The 13,175-nt window shown below is 36.1% G+C and overlaps 2 long non-coding RNA genes across 2 annotated transcripts; one reads left to right on the top strand and one right to left on the bottom strand.

Moving 5' to 3' along the window:
* The first annotated feature begins 8,366 nt into the window (after nucleotides 1-8,366).
* LOC147942126 (uncharacterized) lies at nucleotides 8,367-8,891 on the top strand. Its single transcript, XR_015558991.1, has 2 exons — nucleotides 8,367-8,540; nucleotides 8,626-8,891. It is a non-coding gene; the product is annotated as an uncharacterized LOC147942126 (long non-coding RNA).
* Nucleotides 8,892-10,073: 1,182 nt separating this feature from the next.
* On the bottom strand, nucleotides 10,074-10,781 carry LOC104790081 (uncharacterized). The gene is made up of 2 exons (XR_768623.2): nucleotides 10,524-10,781; nucleotides 10,074-10,438 (listed from the first exon to the last, which is right to left on the bottom strand). It is a non-coding gene; the product is annotated as an uncharacterized LOC104790081 (long non-coding RNA).
* Nucleotides 10,782-13,175: the final 2,394 nt, after the last annotated feature.

The following is a 13,175-nucleotide window of genomic DNA, read 5'->3' as shown; positions in this document are numbered from 1 at the left end:
CTTATGTATCCGTAGAGACATCCGCCTCCTCCTCTTTCTCATTATCGACCTCGTCATCCTCATCCCTCTCACTCAGAACCGAGTAAGAATTAGATAACAGAGATCCCTCTCCAGACTGCAACCGCGAAGTCGTTTTAGGTGGATTAGAGATATACTTATGACCTTTTTTTGTGGTGTTATCCACCCCTGACCTCCCTCTATCCCCATATCGGTCACAGGAGCCTCGACTCCGTCCAAACTTACCTCGGCAGACTGTTGGATAGACTCCCGGATAGGCGTGCTTCTCAGATGACCAAACCCCATATTCATTTTTTCCTTTTCCACCAGAACCTTGGGTGAAACCGGTTGTTCAGGCAATACCATTGTTGTCAGACAAGCAGCCTGCAGATGTCCTGATTTACGACACTGACTACATTGAGGAGATAGCCAAGGATAAGAATATTTCACCACATTATCTAACTCTCCCTCTTCTTCACCAGCCAAGTGATACTCAACTGGTAACGTCTCTGTGAGATCAGCCTCCACCAGAATTTGTGCTTCCTCAAAGCTTGAGCATGCCTCTGTTTTTGGATGTAAACGTATAGGTGTACCCACTACACTAGACAAAAACTGCAATCCCTAATTTGTAAACATGGTGTGTGGTACATTCTTCAAGACAACCCACAATGGAACGGATTTCAGAGCTGGTTGTGCCTCCTCGGCGAAAGGTGTCCATTTAGAGAGGATACTCTCACTACGCACACGAAATTTTACAGTAGTTTTATTAACCACTATAACATCAATAAGTGAAGGTTTATCACCCAATCTCCAAATCTTATTAACAATCATATGGATCTTCCCCACATGGGGATCTTTTTCATTAAGAAATTTGCCAATGACAAAATCTTCCCACAGTGGCTTCGCATAAGCAAACACTTCCTTTAGAACTACAACACGCTGCTTCCCCTCAACCTCTGTAACTACAAAAGCCTGTTTCGTGAAAGTATGTTTCTTTGCCGCCTTTAGCCATAACTTTTGTTCACCCGAACCCAACCCAATCGAAACAGTGGGTGAGACCCCATCCTTTGACCCCACAACCTTAACAGAGCTCCCTTGACTCCCCTCAACATCCAACTGTAACGCTGAATCCGACAACAGTGTTCCGGACTCGGTAGCCGGAGGCGGCGGATCTGCCGGAACCATCAAACTTGGCTGCCAAGCAAGAAAACCCTAATCGCTTTTTTAATCGCCCTCCATGTCAGCACTTTTTACTCTATTAAACAACAGAGACTTTGTCCACCCATTTTTTAAGTTTTTTCTTTTGATGACTTTTTCACAATATAGTTTTTCAATCAATTATGTATGATTCAATAAGTCAATACATATATATATATATATGTTTTTTCCTATACAAAATTAACACTAATAGGGTTACTTATTTGTTTATTTTTAATAGTGAACTAATTAGTAGATAAATTATATAATCCTGTCAATTAAAATTTGGGCTATGAGTTTGTTATCATATTATTAATTATTTTTATAATCATTTTTTTTTGTTAACAGAAGATACCTATATGTTTGATTTCTCATTATCTTTATTTTGTGCTATAGAATTTATTTTGTCATATTTATTAGTGTTTTATGATTTCATTATTCGTTTCTTTAGTTACATTCATTTGTTTCTAATAGTATATATTTTTGCATGGTTATTATAACTGTTTTCTATAATTTTTATCTCCACACACATGTAACAAACAAATAACTTGTACAGTTACAACTTAAAAACATGAAAAGAGATTTTTTTTATATACAAATGTTGTGGCTATTCTTTTACTCTTAGTTTTTTTCTTTTAATGAAGATTCTTTTAGTTGCAAAATTTTATTTCCCTTTCATCCACCATTCTTTAAAAATAGGTGCTTGGACAGCAAAAATAATTCAATTTTTTTACCATCATCATTCAAAAAATCAATAAGCTCATTTTTCATAATCGGTTTCCTCTTACTCTTCATCAAAAAGTGCATATGTAGAAGAAGAAATATTACCTCAATGTAGAGAAAATTATACAGCAATATTTCTATGAAAAATTATACAGCAATATTTCTATGTTCTATCGATAGTTAAAACAGAAGTAAACAATTATGTCGTTAATTAAAAATTAAAATAATATTAATTAATATTATTCCCTAAAACTGAAAAGAGTGGCACATATCTCTCTCATTTATATCTGAAAGTGGCCAAACTACACGAACTTCTCCTTAAATATCTGACTTTAGGTTTTCCTATAACAACCCGTCCCGTAGACTCCACTAGTTCATTGTTAGCCGCCTTTATGGATCCCAAGCTGGCCCTGCAGGGTATCGATCATAACCCTTCACCGTAGAAAAGAACTCACATCCACATCCACCAGTAGGTTATCGGTGCACCAGACATTCCTCGAACCCTTGTCCCCACCCATTAAAAACCTTCCCACATGACTAGCTGTCACTAATTGGTCTGCATGTCGAAATATTAATAGTATAATAATTAATAGTATTTAGGACAAAAAAATAGAGCAAAGGGTTAATTCCGAGACCATCAACAACTTCAATACAATATGTCTTAAATTTTAAAAGTGTAGACCAACAAGTTCATAATAAATTTAAAACATAATTTAAAAATTTGTTGAGATCAAGCCACACAACAAAATTACTCACACAATGGATAATAAACAAAAACGCCACTAAACACAATTACTCAGTGTAACATCCGTGAACCAAAATCTCGGTTTGGGGATTGCACCGGTCGATGCAGAAGGTGCATCGGTCGATGCAGAAGGTGCATCGGTCGATGCCGGTTCAGTTCTCTGCGTTTTGACTTAAGTTAAACGCTGCGTTTTGGGTTAGAAAAAACCCGTAACTCGAGTGTTTTGTCTCATTCGGCGAGTTTAGCCATTTTTGAGAGAAAACAAAAGAGAGAAAAGTTCCTTAAGTGTCCTTGGTGATTTCTGGAATTTTGAGGCCGTTCCTGTAGAGATCTGTAGCTGGGATCGTTGTAGGAGCTTCCTAGGAGCGTTGTTTTGCTTGTTTGAGGTTCAGATTCATCTTGGCAAAGGTAAGTGCATGACCATGGCTTATCTAAGCTGGAGTTATCTCTGATTTGTTTGTTATGTGTTGTTAGGCTTGTTAGATTGTTGTTTGGGATATTGGGAAGCTTTCTTGTGGCTTGGGATCGAGTTTTGTGGTTGTAGGAACGAAGATCCGGCGAGAAGCTTTGGGGGAAAACGATGCTCGGCATTGCATCGGTCGATGCACTTTGTGCATCGGTCGATGCAAATGCGAGGACGGCGCGTAAACTTTAGGGTTTTCGTGCTATGTCGAGCATGCGTCGGTTGATGCAATGGAAGCATCGGTCGATGCAGATCTTGCGTCGGTCGACGCAACCGCCAACTGGTGTCGGTCAATGCATGTTGGTATCGGTCGATGCTGAGTCCTGGTTTGTTATTGTTGATTGTTGATTGTTTATTGATGGTTAGAGATGACTATATTGCTTGTGTGTATAGCCCAGTAGATGGGAGGATTGCCTTACTGAGTGTTTATAAAATATTCATGCATTGCAGTTTGTGTTTGTGATGCAGGTAAAGGCAAAGTGTGATCGTAGAATCAGGGCAATGAAGAGGAGGGTGTTCTAGTGGTTCTCTTGGTTTTCTGGTTTCTGTTAGGTTGCTAGAGTTGAGTCCTAGAATGTTGTTTAGGATTGCTGGTTCTCTGGTTTATGCTGTTTGGATCATTAGTTTATGATTTGGAATTATTATTGGTTATTGATTATTATTTTATTGGATTATTGTTTGGATATTGGTATCTGTTATTTCCGATGTTGGTTGTGCTTGTGGTTAGGTGGCTAGTGGGTACGAGACCACTACTTGTAGTTTATTTATTATTTATTATTTATTATTATTATTTATTATTTATTATTATTAAAAAACGGGTCAGGTCGTTTCAGTTTGGTATAAGAGCCCTTACTGTTCTAGGTTTGGGTTCACAAGGTTTCCCTTGTGATGTTTTGGATTGCATGTCTTGATTGATTATGTGATTTAGTCAATTGTGTATGGCATGGAGTCCTAAAACATCCTCTTCGAGCCTGCAGTGTGATTCCACGGTGAGTTTACGTTACTGTGTTATGTTAATTGTGTGCTTAGCCTTCTGTTCATGGTAGTGCAGATGGTTAGAGGGGATGCTGTTACTGGTCGTGGTCGTGGACTCGGATGTGGTCGTGGTAGGGGGAGAGTCCCAGTGGTTAGTGAGACCAAGGAACAGAGTGTGACAGCAAAGGGTGTTGGCGAGTCGCAGGGTGTCCAGGGGGATTCCGTGAGTGTGGCCGGAGGGGGCGGTGTTGATGTTCCAGTAGCCGGTGATGTTAGGGCCCTAGGTGTGGGTGTCCCAGTGGGTGGAGTCCTGGGTGTTGACCTTGCGGTTTTGCTGGCACAGTTGATTGAGTGGTTGCCGCCTGTGGCACCAGCTCAGGCTCGGGTAGTGCCACCAGTGGTGGCGGAGGAGCGGCAGCCAGTGGCTGCGGATGTGGGGGTCCATTCTCGTTATATCAGCATGCTGACAGAGATGGGTCGTATTCGTACCGAGCGTTTTCGGGAGGTACAGATCGTACTGCTGCGGAGGCGTGGAGGACGAGTGTGGAACGCAACTTCCATACTCTGAGATGTCCTGAGGAGTTTTGGGTCGACATTGGGGTTCACCATTTGGCTGGTGATGCTCAGTTGTGGTGGAGTACTATGGCAGCCAGGAGAGTGCACATGGAAATGACTTGGGCTGACTTCGTCTTGGAGTTCAACCGCAAATATTTCCCTAGAGAGGCACTGGATAGGTTGGAGGTACAGTTCCTTCAGCTAGTTCAGGGAACTCGGTCAGTGCGGGAGCTTGACTTGGAGTTTAGTCAACTTTTGAGGTATGGGGGTCGGGATATGGAGTCTGAGGAGGCTCAGATCAGGAGGTTTTTGAGGGCCCTACGTGATGACTTGAGGGTTCACTATAGAGGGCGGGGTTACGCTACGCGTGCGGAGCTGGTTGAGACTACAACAGGGATTGAGGAGGATATTCGGGCACACTCAGTGGCGGCTAGCCCAGCACTCCAGCCTAGCAAGACACAATATTAGGGAGGTTCTAGCAAGGGCGGCAAGCCTGCGCAGGGAACCAAGAGGAGATGGGAGGCTACGCAGAGGCCGGGTGGTCCGAGTTGCTGCGGGTGTGGAGGCAAGGATCACAAGGTTGCTAGCTGTCCCAAGATGAGTGCTCAGACGGCAGCAGATCGTGTGTGCTATCATTGGAGGGAGCCAGGGCACATCATCCCTATTGTCCCAAGTTGCAACCGGTAGCAGTGGCGGCGTTGCAGCAGGTGCAGCTGGGAGGAAAGCAGGTGGCACGGATTGAGCAGGCGCCCCGAGTTTACACGACTGTCGAGACTGGTGGAACCAGTGCCGGGTCGATCACATTTATAATCTCTGGTACTTTATCTTTGTGAATTCTTAGTAAGTTCAGATCTTATGTTTTCCTGTGATAAAGTGTTAGGTTCTCAGCACATGAGGTTTGTGTAAGGACCTTGTTGGTGGGAGGGTTTAAGTCCCACGTTATGTTTGATTCTGGAGCTTCTCATAGCTTTATTACCCCTGAGTGTGCAGAGAGTGCGGGTATCGTGGGTGATCCCGGAGAGCGTACACGAGTTGTCAGAGTTGCTGGAGGCAAGTTTCTGAGGGTCATTGGTAGAGAAAGGGGTATCGATATTCAGATCGCGGGAGAGTCTTAGCCTGCGGATTTGCTTATCAGCCTAGTGGAGCTGTATGACGTTACCTTGGGGATGGACTGGTTGCATCGGCATACGGTTTATCTCGATTGTCATCGGGGTAGAGTGGAGTTTGAGCGCTCAGGAGGGAAGTTGGTTTATCAGGGGATTAGACCGACTTCGGGGAGTCTCGTGATCTCGGTCATTTAGGCTGGGAAGATGATCGAGAAGGGCCGTGAGGCTTTTTTGGTTACTATATCTATGCCAGTGTCAGTGGGAAAGTCTACGGTTAGCGGTATTCTGGTTGTGGAGGAGTTTGAGGATGTGTTCTAGTCATTGCAGGGATTACCACCTTCACGGTCTGATCCTTTCACGATTGAACTGGAACCAGGGACGACACCGTTATCTAAGGCTCCTTACATGATGGCTCCAGCAGAGATGGTAGAGCTGAAGAAGCAGCTAGAGGATTTGTTGAGCAAGGGATTCATCCGTCCTAGTGTATCACCGTGGGGAGCGCCGGTGTTATTCGTTAAGAAAAAGGATGGGAGTTTCCGCTTGTGTATTGATTACATGGGTATCAACCTGGTCACTGTGAAGAACAAGTACCCTCTTCTGAGGATCGATGAGTTGTTGGATCAGTTGAGAGGTGCTACTTGGTTGTCCAAGATAGATCTGGCGTCGGATTATCATCAGATCCCGATAGATGAGGCAGATGTGAGGAAGACTGCTTTCAGGAAGAGGTACGAGCATTATGAGTTTGTTGTGATGCCGTTTGGGTTGACTAACACACCAGCTGCGTTTATGAGATTGATGAACAGCGTGTTTCAGGAGTTTCTGGACGTTTCTTTCATCATTTTCATCGACGACATCCTGGTCTATTCGAAGAGTCCTGAAGAGCATGCAGTGTATTTGAGGGCAATACTGGAGAAGCTGGGGGAGGAGAAGTTGTTCGCTAAGTTGAGCAAGTGTAATTTCTGCCAGCGTGAGATGGGTTTTCTGGGTCATATAGTGTCTGCAGATGGGGTCATATATTATTATTATTTATTATTTATTATTATTAAAAAAACGGGTCAAGTCGTTTCACTCAGACAATGATATGATAAAATAATGAGTAAGAGAGGTAACGACAATACTACATAAAATCTCAATATAAAACACATAATTAACCAACAATAAAGACAAACCAACAATTAAGCCATAATGCCAAAACGTAACTCCAATGCACGTCAACACTATGAAATACATGAAAAATTATGACCAAAACAATTCAGAAGAAACATAAAAAAATGTACCAAGTAAAACCATACACCCTAGAGGAACTCCCAAATGAAATCTTTGAAGATATAATGGCACAAGTTGCTCGCGTTTCCCGCAAAAACGTAAGACATATATTCGAAGCAAAGGCAGCCCGAGACAATTGAGTAAACAAAAATATCTAACTTAAGGCTGCAAAGTATGAATCTATTATCAACAATAAATAGAGACAAAGACCTTCATGGAAAAATACCTCGCAAGTCAAAATGTGGAGAAACACTACATAAAACGAATTCAAGAATATTTTCACAAAAACAACACAGATTCAGGATTGGAATATTTACGAACAGCACTAGTATTTACCTTTACAAAATTGTAATGTTATGCAGAGGCAATATTGTGGAAGGAAAACTCTGGTTAGATAAGCTGGATTGGAAACAAAACAAAACAAAGACCGATCAATGCTAGAAAAAGACAAACAATCATTACATGAAGTCAGGATAACAAAAATACAACTCTATTATGCTATTTTGGCGGTTGTTCGATCAACCATAATGTGCAGCATCAATGACGTTGAATACAAATGCAATAACTATTTCAAAATTTTCAATTATATTATAATTAATATTATAAAACTACCCAACTTAAAAAAATTAAATAACAACCAAACCAATGAATCACAATATAAAAACAAAAGGCAAAATAACAACAAAAAATAAATAACAAATAAAATAAAAATAAATAGATAATAAAACTTACGCGCATAGCGCGAACAACCAGCTAATTATATAAAATAAACACTATATCACCTTTTTAGAGTTAGTATAGCTACTCAATAAATTATAAAGTTTTTTTGGGTTATACAATGCAATTCCACATTCTATTTTCTATACAAGATGATAAAAATATGTATAGAAAAAATATATATGTATTAATTAATGCTACAGTGATTTGAATATCATTTTACAATACATTACACATGTTTTCAGTTTTCACCATTAAATTACTGATTTGGGTATACTTTATTATTTCTTTCAGTTAGGTTCGTAAATAATAAAATTTATTATTTGGGTATGTTTTCACCATTATATATATATATATATATACATTAGTATATATAAGTTTTTTTATTTTAATCATTATAAGTTTTGAGGAAACTCTTTGACAAATGTTACAATCTATTTATTATTAGATATACTTAAATATATGATGTGACTAAATTAGTTTATGACATACATATATCACAATCTATTTAATATTAGATATCACACATGTCATGATCTAATTAATATCAAAATTGGGCATTTGAGTGCATGTTAAGATCAAATTTGATTGTAAAATACCATTTTTATATGTTGCTATGAGTACTTCTAACATTTGGATTATAATAAGATCATCATAACCCACACAAAATACATATATAAAAGAATTGTTAGTGAGAACAAGAACAAATAACGGAAAATGGCTACAGAGGTGATTGTGGGGCTATTCATCATTTTTTGGGGTGTTGTTTTGGGCATATGCTTCCTCTATAAAAAGTGTACGTAAATCTTATAACAAAGTTGTAATACCTAATGGATGATGTGTTAAGTGTAAATAAACTTATATTTTTCTTTAATAATTAGGTTCCAATAAGTACGAAGAAGCCGACTAACCCCAATGGTGAGGTGTAGGAGAGTCCGAAGTGAGTAAAACATGAGATACTTTGATGATATTTATAAACTTATGATTGGTTCAAATTTGTTATTGATTTAAAATTTAACTCTTTAACTTAATTATAATATATTGGAACTACTGATATTATATATTATGATTGGTTCAAATTTGTTATTGATTTAAAATTTAACTCTTTAACTTAATTATAATATATTGGAACTACTGATATTATATATTTGTGAGATACCATTAGAGTATATAGACTAATGTGGATGCTCTGACACGAATTGTATTTCTTTCTGGAAACGATATGATCTGTTTTTTTTAAATAATAAATAGTAAATAATAAATAATAAATAATAATAAACTACAATTAGTGGTCTCATACACATTAGCCACTTAAATAATCCGGTTCTATGGTTTTCCTTAACCCAAACCGACCAAAATCGATCAAAAACTTAATCTAGTCGAACTAGAAATAAGTGGTGTCGACCGACACCACTCTTGGTGTCCATCGACACCCATCCCTAAAACGCAGAGTTTTGGTTCGCGGATGTTACACTTTGAATAAGACATATTACAAAGTTTAAGAGATAAGCATATGTATTGACAAAAAGTCTATGTGTGATATATTGCTAGACTGGTTTAAAATGTGTTTGGATAATGAATAAATCTCACCAATTCTTTATTAATATAGTTTTTTTTTTCTTTTACGGCGATTTCATTACTCAAATTCATCAAATATTACAACTTTGATTTCTTATGTAAAGAGTAACTGATCGAAAACAACCAGTAAAAAGTAAAAATCAAACGATTTAGTTATAGTTGAACAACAAATCATTTGGTAAAAACAAGAAATCACTAATTTTCTTCTATCTTCTTTAATCTCTATTAATTTTTCTTCTTTACTAATACATTTACAAGACTTCTGATGTTTGTTAACATTTTTTTAATTGAAATTTTATGAATCAAATTAAGTTTATATCATTTTGTCATATGAAAAAATATTCAACCTATTATGTCACAGGGAATGCGCGATTTTTAGGAGGTACTGCAGTATTGCTCCTTCAGTGATTTGCAAATCAGAAATTAATGGCTAAAATATTTTTTTTATATGACAAAATGATATAAACTTAATTTGATTCATAAAATTTCAATTAAAAAAATGTTAATAAACATCAGAAGACTTGTAAATGTATTAGTAAAGAAGAAAAATTAATAGAGATTAAAGAAGATAGAAGAAAACTAGTGATTTCTTGTTTTTACCAAATGATTTATTGTTCAACTATAACTAAACCGTTTGATTTTTACTTTTTACTGGTTGTTTTCGATCAGTTACTCTTTACATAAGAAATCAAAGTTGTAATATTTGATGAATTTGAGTTATGAAATCGCCGTAAAAGAAAAAAAAACTATATTAATAAAGAATTGGTGAGATTTATTCACTATCCAAACACATTTTAAACCATTGTAGCAATATATCATAGACTTTTCGCCAATACATATGCTTATCGCTTATACTTTGTAATATGTCTTATTCAAGGAAATACAAATTCCCGTCAGAGCATCCACACTAGTCTAGATACTCTAATGGTATCTCACAAATATATAATATCAGTAGTTCCAATATATTATAATTAAGTTATAGATTTAAAATTTAAATCAAAAACAAATTTGAACCAATAATAAATTTACAAATATCATCAAATATCTCATGTTTTACTCACTTCGGACTCTCCTAAACCTCACCACTGGGGTCGGCCGGCTTCTTCTTATTGGAACCTAATTATTAAAGAAAAATATAAGTTTATTTACACTTAACACATCATCAAGTAGGTATTACGACTTTGTTATAAGATATACGTACCCTTTTTACAGAGGCAACATAGGCAAACACCAACAGCCACCAAGACTATAAGAACGATGCATAGCACCAAAATCACCAGCAAATCCATTTTCCGTTACTTGTTCTTGCTCTCACTAACAATTCTTTTATGTATTTTGTGTGGGTTATGATCTTATTATAATCAAAATGTTGGAAGTACTCCTAGCAACATATAAAAGTGGTATTTTATAATCAAATTTGATCAAATGCCCCATTTTGATATTAATCAGATCATGACATGTGTGATATCTAATATTAAATAGATTGTGATATATGTATGTCATAAACTAATTTAGTCACAACATATGTTTAAGTATATCTAATATTAAATAGATTGTAACATTTGTCAAAGACTTTCCTCAACTTATAATGATTAAAAAAACAAATTTATATATACTAAGAGAATTTAATATAGATATATGAATCTAATGAATTTGGATAAAACAATAGAATAAAAAAGTAAATGGTAATAGAAATATGATAAAATATGAAAAAACAGAAATTTGTAATATTCTCATGAATTTGGATAAGATAAAGAAGAATACAAATAATGTGTAAATTGTATTAATGTTTAAAAATAAAGACATTAAAATATTGTGTAAGAAATTAAGTTTGGGATTTTTTAAAAATTATGAATATATATAAACTAATGATCAATTAAATTGCCAAAATAAAATTATGCAATTAAATAAATATTATTTGTAATTGTTTATACATTGTCATTGTGTGATTCCTGCGTAACATAAACAATATTATTTTTAATTAAAAAAATTGTATTAAAATTTATTTGAAAAATAATTTTCAATGATTAATTAATCCTATATTTTCAGTATGGCATAAAAGTTATTATTAGATCATTTTTATTTTGTATAAATTTAATAATATTAAATTTATTTATACATGTTGCATAGTTCAAATTTTAAAAATAAAGAATTCGTTAGTGTACTTCAAGATGGGTTATATAGTGGGAATCATTACTACTTAAATATTTAATAATAAAAAGTATAATATTGTTGAGATAATTTTTTTTACATGCTCTGATCCGTTGTTAAATTGCATCTATTCTATTAAAGTTGAAGTACTCACTATACTCAAATTGGACCATGACTTTGTTTTGATACGTTTTTCATTAAAAATGATTAGAGAATCACTTAATTTCATTAAATTAACATATAGTTTCGATTTATCTAAATGACCATTATACCCTTGGGTCGATCACTTAAAACTAACCGGGTCGGGACGCGGATCCTCTCTAACCCGAAAATAGAAGAAAAAAAATTTGCGGATCTGTTTGTTCTCTAGATTAATATTTTTCGGATCTTGTATATTATTTGATTCAAGAATAGTTAAACACACAACCAAACAGAGGTATAATCCCTATAAAAAAGGAAAATGGTATTAGAGTATTTAATGGCTTGAGTAATATCAAATATTAACTACTACTATAATTAATCCATATAATTATCACAAATGTTAATAATAATGAGAAATTTTTAATACTTATCAATTGTGACTTTGTTGCTTCCAAAATAATCAATAGATTAAATACGAAATTGTATATATATGTAAACTAATTTGATTTGTTTTTATATTGTGAGATGTTTACAAAAACAACAAATCAACTTAATACAATTAAATAAAAACAAATCATCATTTACTTTAGATTTTCAATATTTCCTTAACGAAATTATAGTAATTAATTATGATTAGTATAGATAGAAAGAATAAAAAACACAGAAATTATATATATGTAAATTTGTAAACTAATTTACAGAAAAAGTGTATTGTATATCCCACATCGACTAAATATTTTGGAATATGGTTGATAATCACTATAAATATATGACTAATATGTTTTGAGTACAAATGAGCAGGAAGCTTGATTTATAAGGTATCCAAATTTAACAGTTTAATTTGGATACTGACAAACCCACCACGAAGTCCATAGTAATCATATCCCACTTGCACTCTAGAATGGGAAGACTCTTCAGTAAACCACATGGTACCTGATGCTCAGCCTTCACAAGCTGACACGAATCGCACCTCGCAACCAAACTAACCACGTCCTTAGTACCTCTTGAGATCACGGTACATCTTAGTCGCTCCTAGATGAATAGAGAACATGCTCGCATGAGCCTCTCTCAGAATCTCCTGCCTCAACTCCTCATCCTTAGGCACACAGGTCCGCCCATGCACCAGAATAGACCATTAGCCGAAACCTGATACTCTGAATCAACATCCTTTGAGGCATTAACCAGCCCCAAATCCTTCTCCTGAGCCAACCGCACTCTGCTCAACAAATCTGCTCTATCAGCTGCAACTAAACCCAACGGCTCCTGAGAAACTGCACACAAGCTCAACGCACTGATCTCTCCTACCAGAGAATCCATATCCTGCTCCTGAGCCGAAGCCGCCCGCTTCCGACCAAAGCATCTGCAACCAAGTTAGCCTTACCAGGATGGTAGGCTATCTCCAGATCATAATCCGCCACCAGATCCATCCACCGCCTCTGCCTCAAGTTCAGCTCGGGCTAAGTGAATATATACTTCAGGCTCTTATGATCTGTAAACACCTGTACCTTTACGCCATAAAGATAAGATCTCCAAATCTTCAGGGCAAAAACTACAACACCCA

This window comes from Camelina sativa, chromosome 6 (genome assembly GCF_030686135.1).
Source record: "Camelina sativa cultivar CO46 ecotype springtype chromosome 6, ASM3068613v1".
In the NCBI taxonomy this organism is placed as follows: domain Eukaryota; kingdom Viridiplantae; phylum Streptophyta; class Magnoliopsida; order Brassicales; family Brassicaceae; genus Camelina; species Camelina sativa.
The sequence above is the reverse complement of the archived record's forward strand: the minus strand, read 5'-3'. Positions and strand labels throughout refer to the sequence as shown.